General features: G+C 39.8%; 1 long non-coding RNA gene across 1 annotated transcript; it reads right to left on the reverse strand.

Moving 5' to 3' along the window:
- Positions 1 to 571: 571 nt before the first annotated feature.
- LOC126941341 (uncharacterized) lies at positions 572 to 4,018 on the reverse strand. The gene is made up of 3 exons (XR_007721265.1): positions 3,932 to 4,018; positions 2,424 to 2,500; positions 572 to 795 (listed from the first exon to the last, which is right to left on the reverse strand). It is a non-coding gene; the product is annotated as an uncharacterized LOC126941341 (long non-coding RNA).
- Between the last annotated feature and the right edge of the window lie 2,380 nt (positions 4,019 to 6,398).

Raw genomic sequence — 6,398 nt, forward strand, 5'->3', positions numbered from 1 at the left:
TTTGATTTCCTACTAAAAGGAATAGTACTTAAGGGCACTGAAGGATGTCTTCTCATTTTGCCCCAGGATAAAATGCAGGAGGGAAGGGCGTGTCGGCTGTCAGCTTCTAACTAGAATCGGAAGGAAAAAAAGTGAAGCTTCATAGGAAAAAAGAAGTGAATTTGGGTGACTTCCATAGCCCAAGAACTTTAAAAGATTTCATTTTGGTTTAATAAAAATTGTGCACACGTTGCAACTGCTCTGTGAACTGGATCCTCTTTGCTTTTTGTTTAGGAACAAATAAAAATAGCTAAATTATTAATGTGAAGTAAATTGGTTACTATGTATTTAGCATCACTTTTTAATTCACGCATACATCTGTATTAGCATCTTAGTGGTGCTTTACTACAGATTACGCCATAGTCATAATGGCAGCGAAGGAACCATTTAAAGGATAATGTTTGTAGCAGAAACATATTTGAAGAAGGGGATGATGTTGTTGGGGAGAGGAAAGAATGGTCCAAATAAAGTCGGAAAATGCACCTGTGAGGTCAGGGAGTATAGTCCACAAGACTTCCCTCACTCCTGACACCAACAATAGAGTTCAGGGGTTCCCAAGACCACCCTCAGTTTTGACAATTCAATAGAAGAAATTGCTGACAGCTGTAATAATCATGGTTATGGTTTATCACAGTGAAAGGATACAGATTCAAATCAGCCAAGGGAAGAGATACGTGGGGCAGAGTCTAGGAGGTTTGTCCACACGGAGCTTCCAGTTGTCTTCTCCCCATAGCGTTGTGAACGGTGTTAATATTCCTGAAAATAACATGTGACATTGTGCATGGAATACCACCAGCCAGGGAAGCTCCCCTGAGCTCTGGTGTCCAGAGATTTTATTACAAAGACATGACTAACTGCACACATAGTTGACCTTCAATTTCTATCTCCTTCAGAGGTCGAGCTGATACCTTTAGTCTCCAGCCCTTCTGGAACCTTTCCTGTGGTAGAGCAGATACCATGTAAGCCAAAGTCCCTATCATAAATTACATTATTAGACTGTCTGCTGTGGTCCAACGCCTCCTGTCATAAATTCTGAGGAGTTTCTAAGTAAATCTCCCAATACAGTTGATCATCAATATCAGTGTTATCATAAGACCTATTTACATAAGGTAATTGAATGTTACCAGCAGTGCCAATGTTATGCTATATCCCAGTATGACCATGGTATAGTTCAGCTTTATTACAGAACAAATCACTAAGAATTACAGACATATTTGCTATCCCTTCACAAGATAATCAACCTTGCCCATATACCATATATTACTATGAATAGGCACCGTGACAACTGGTCATGATTGGTTATTCTACGGTCCAGGTCAGTTACAGACAAAGCCATTCACCCTGTCTCGGTTCAGAGGCTTGTACTAAGACCAGATTTTATTGTGTGCTGTCACATAGCAGGGCTCACCTCCCTGCTACAGGGAGGACATGGTAATATTCAGAACAGTTCCTCCCTCTGAAAACAGTACTTTAGGATATGTCTTATTTTGATCTATCCTAGAGCAAGGGCAGTCACATTGCATCAGCGTAAATTGCAAGTATTCCTAGAGGACTCCCACGGGTGAAGAGCCATAAGATTCCCATACTTGTGCCTCCCGGGTCTCAACAGCTAGAATGGAGGGCCACTGCTCCATGGCTACTTCGGTCTCTGTCTGTATTAAAATAATCAAGAGACCCTGTTGTGTCTGGGTACAAGGCTTTCCCAACACTGGGTCCTAGCATTATCCAGCATTATTTGTGAGTTGGCCTGTCCTACTTCACTAAAGCCTCATCACCTGTCCAGGCTGACTCTCATTTCTTGCATTCCTCCTGGAAGGGAATTCCCTTTAATCTGCTCATACTAGTTAATAAGTCTTTTTCTCCAAATGCCACTCCTCACTAAAAGCAAAGTCAGTTCATTCCATGAAGCCTCAACTAGAAGATATCTCCCCTAAAGCACCTTTCTGTCTCATAGGCCAGTGCTGTGTTCTACCATTCATGTTGTCGCCATTGGGTACTAACAGCCTGAGTGCAACTAAAATACACGTTTTGTACCCAAAATGCTGAGTCCACCATACAAGACACAGGTAGACATAATTTAGTTTCTGTATACCAGGCCTGCTATAGCCTTCTTCACCTCAGGGTGGGGCTATTCCCAGAGGAAGTCAGAATCACTACGTGGTACCTACTGTTCTACTCCCATCAGGAATCCACCGTTCTTTCCTATTCTGTTTAATAGTTTGCCATCCACAAAAACAAGGGTGATGTATATTTGTGCATAGCACACTATGGTATACTGGGCATGCCACTGCTACGTCTTATTCATTATAATCAGGAACCTTTCTAAGCACGGGATCATCCAGGTTTATCTTTACCCAATAATCTATCAGCTAGGAGTTGTTTACCACATGGTCCAATGGCTCTCTTGGGAGCAGTTCCCAGAAATTCCTTCCCAAATGATATCCTTTGTAGTAGATAAAACCTGAAAAATAAGAGTCAGAGATATTGACTTATTACTAGAGCTCTACTCACTCATTAACCACTAGTCCAGTTCATCATATCGTATGACCAGAATGTTTCCCAGAGCAGCACTACTCAGGTTTGCAGGCTTCTATTCCACCTTGTCAGGTTCCAGAAGCAAGATGAAGGTGAGAAACATATAGCTTCACCCGTCTGGGTATCTAGTATAATTGTGCTAAGATATAATATTATTCTTTTCCTCTGAGCCTCTCTTAAGGCATGAATGTAAAATTGGATTCCCCTTACTGCAAGATTAGCAAGAAGTTCACCACTATTAACTGCAGTAACTCTCCTAACTTTAATTTGTGTTTATCCTAGTTAACAAACCATTGCTTCTGTACTGGGAAGAGCAGCCTCACGCCCAGTTTGACTGCATACTCTGTCTTTATATTCTCATTTGCTACAATTATTTGAATTCTACACTTCCTTTATCTCCCTCCAATTCTATCTGGACAACAAAGTTAAATTTGTAATTATAAGATAAAAACAGACCTCAAAACCTTTAAAAGTTTCCTCATGCTCTGGATTTTCCGATCTTTTTATAGAGATATTATTCAATCCAACCCTTGTTAGTGAATCTTGTTGACACAAAGCCACATTCTTATTTAAACTAATAAATAAAATATGCCAAAGAGATCCCTAAAAGGGTGTCATGATTTCCAAAACGTATTTGATATAAACAAAAACTAACATTTCCTGACTCAGAAGCTTCCCAAATCAGATGAAGAAATAGGCAAACTATGTTTTCTCTCCCTCCCTTCTCTCTCTCTCTCTTTGTGTGTGTTACGTTTGTTAATTTTGATCAAAACTTTTATCTTATTTGACTCTACAGAGGATATTTCTTGGTTTCCTCCCCAGCAAACCCTCCCCTTCTCATAGCCCTGATTTCTATAGGCTCTAGAAATTTCACTCCAGCTTTGCTCCACTTGTAGTTAAACAAATCAATTTATTTCATCTGTACAATCAAAATGAATCTTAGCAATTTTGTTGGTAATACTGGAGACAAATTTTCTGCTGTTCACACCCAAGGAAGTATGAACCAAAGCCTCAGGGACTGCAGGCAGTCATCTTGGTCCCGTGAGGAAAGCCAGCCCAAAGGTGAAGCCAACTTTACAGAACACAGGAAGAAGTTAAAAAAAACAGCACTTTCATGACATTATTGAACAACTGTTACAAGCCTTATTTGAAGTCAATACTTTTCCTGAGTCTTCAAATTAAACGAGCTAACATTTTCTTTATTGTTAAAGCCCTCACCACTGAAAGTGTGATCTGTAGGCCAGCATCATCAGAAATGCACACATGAGATCATACTCCGGATGCTCCTGAGCCAGAAGCTGCAGCTTAACGAAATCACCAGGTGATCTGCGTACATGGACATTTAAGAAGAACTCACCATGCCTTGTTGAATCAGCTTTGTTTGTAACTGCATCCTGAGCCAGACGCGTCTAATACTCCTGTCCTGATCAGTGTTCAGACTCCTCTTCAGAGATACAGAAACAGAGTCAGGGAGTTCACATGCCAATCAAAGATTGCGCACACCCAGAGAGACAGAAGCAGCAGTTCTATCCTGACTCCCAGCAGCTCCATTCCAATTCTCTCCTGTGATGGGAGGGCCCTGATCAACAGTCTCTGTGGGCCTCGTGGCCAGGGTCTAGGACTGCTTGTTCAGCAACCTTGCATTAGTCTTTATTTTAAAAGACTATAGGTTTTAAAGACATTCATCCTTCCCTGTGTTTATAATCATGGAAAACTCCTTAATCTAGGTAATTTATTTAATGAGTAGCTCCAAATATTGGTTCCCAACTACCAGCAGTTTAATACAGAAATTACAGGCTAGCTTAATTCCACTTAACCAAGTAAACCCTCTGAACAATTTTCCCTCATTATTTCTCACTGAAGCATGCACTCTTGGCACAGTTCTCTCTTTATTAATAAAATCAAGGAGCAAGTGTTGAAAAATCCTTATGTTCTTTGATATTTTAAAATCCTTACCTATTTCTAAAATCCAGAGAAAAGGGAATGCTTATACACTGTGGGAGTGTAAATTAGTTCAGCCACCGTGGTAAGCAATGTGGCCATTCCTCAAAGAACTAAAAACAGAACTGCCATTAGACCCAGCAATCCTATTATTGGGTATGTATCCAAAGGAATATAAATTGTTCTACCATAAAGACACATGCATGTGTATGTTCACTGCAGCACTATTCACAATAACAAAGACATGGAATCAACCTAAATGCCCATCAACACTAGACTGGATAAAGAAAATGTGGTACATATATACCATGGAATTCTATGCAGCCATGAAAAAGAAGGAGATCATGTCTTTTGCTGCAACATGTATGGAGCTGGAGACCTTAGCAAACTAACACAGGAAAAGAAAACCAAATACTGCATGTTCTCACTTATAAGTGGGAGCTAAACAATGAGAACACATGGACACTTAGAGGGGAACAGCAGATACTGAGGCCTACTTGAAGGTGGAGGGTGGGAAGAGGGGGAGGGTGACAAAAAAATATCTATCAGGTACTATGCTTAGTACCTGGGTAACAAAATAATCTGTACAACAAACCCCCATGGCACAAGTTTGCTTGTGTAACAAACCTATGTATGTACCCCTCAACCTAAAATAAAAGTTAAAAGAAAAATAAAATAAAATAAAATCCAGCCAATGGGATAAGGAAATATTACTATGTAGAATGGATTTCAGAGAAAAGCTTTTCCACAGAAACTTCTCAACTGGTAGACTAAAATGACAGGAAACACTTAAAGATATACCTGGTAAATTGCTTTCACCTTTGTTAAATTAAACTAAATTTGACCTGAAGGTGCCTCTGTACAAGAGTCCTAACATAGATTGCAACCTGACTTGCACATAAGTTTACTGGAAGCCTAGCTTAAGGGTATACATTTGCAACAAACAGCTGAGTCTCCACCAATCACAGTGGCCAAACTTCAGTCAATTGCAGGTAGCCAACCGTTCAAACTATGTTCAAATAAGGCAAATGCTGAGCTGTAACCAATCAAGCTGTCTCTGTCCCATGCTTTCATTATCTGTACCTCATTTCCATTTTCCGTCCATAAATGCTGTCCGAGCACATGGCAGACTGAAGGTATTTGAACCTGTTCTGGTTCAGAGGGCTGCCTGATTCTAAAGTCATGAATAAAAGCCAATTAAGATACTTTAATTAGTTTTAATTTTGTCTTTTAACATTCTTCATACAATTTATGTGCACAATAATTCCTCAAAATGCTTGCTACATGAATTACTTTCATTTTCAAGTTACTTTACAGTTTGTAATACATCTTACCTTTTTCTCTTCATTTAGTCACATTGATTTATATTTTTGCAATAATCCTTGTAGGTTGGTGTTATTATCTCCATTTTAGAAATGTTCAAGCTAAGGCTCAGAAAGATTAACAAACACCTGCCCGGAGTCACAGATTTATTCACAAAGGAAGTGAAATTTAAATCTTGGTCCTATGACCATCATTCTAGATCCTTCTATTACCTTGTGCTGAAGGTGGTAGAAAGACCTTGGGTCTTATACTCAATTGCTATTTATCACTGGCACCACTAATGCCAGTCTGGGAGCACACCCACCCACAGCCTATTTCATGAAAACTACTTTAGATGCAAGTCTTACTTACTACAGTAATTTGCATTACACTGGATAAATCAGAGTAGACCATATAATATTCCACTATGTCCAATACCCTCGAATTCCAAACATGCTGGACCTGAATCCCGCACCTGCTGCATCTTGCATCTGTGCCCAGCCAGTGAGTGGCCTAGATGCAGGCTGTCACATGTACAATGGTAGAAGACAGATCTGTAGATAAAACTTACCTACTGTTCA

This window comes from Macaca thibetana, chromosome 18 (assembly GCF_024542745.1).
Source record: "Macaca thibetana thibetana isolate TM-01 chromosome 18, ASM2454274v1, whole genome shotgun sequence".
Lineage (NCBI taxonomy): Eukaryota > Metazoa > Chordata > Mammalia > Primates > Cercopithecidae > Macaca > Macaca thibetana.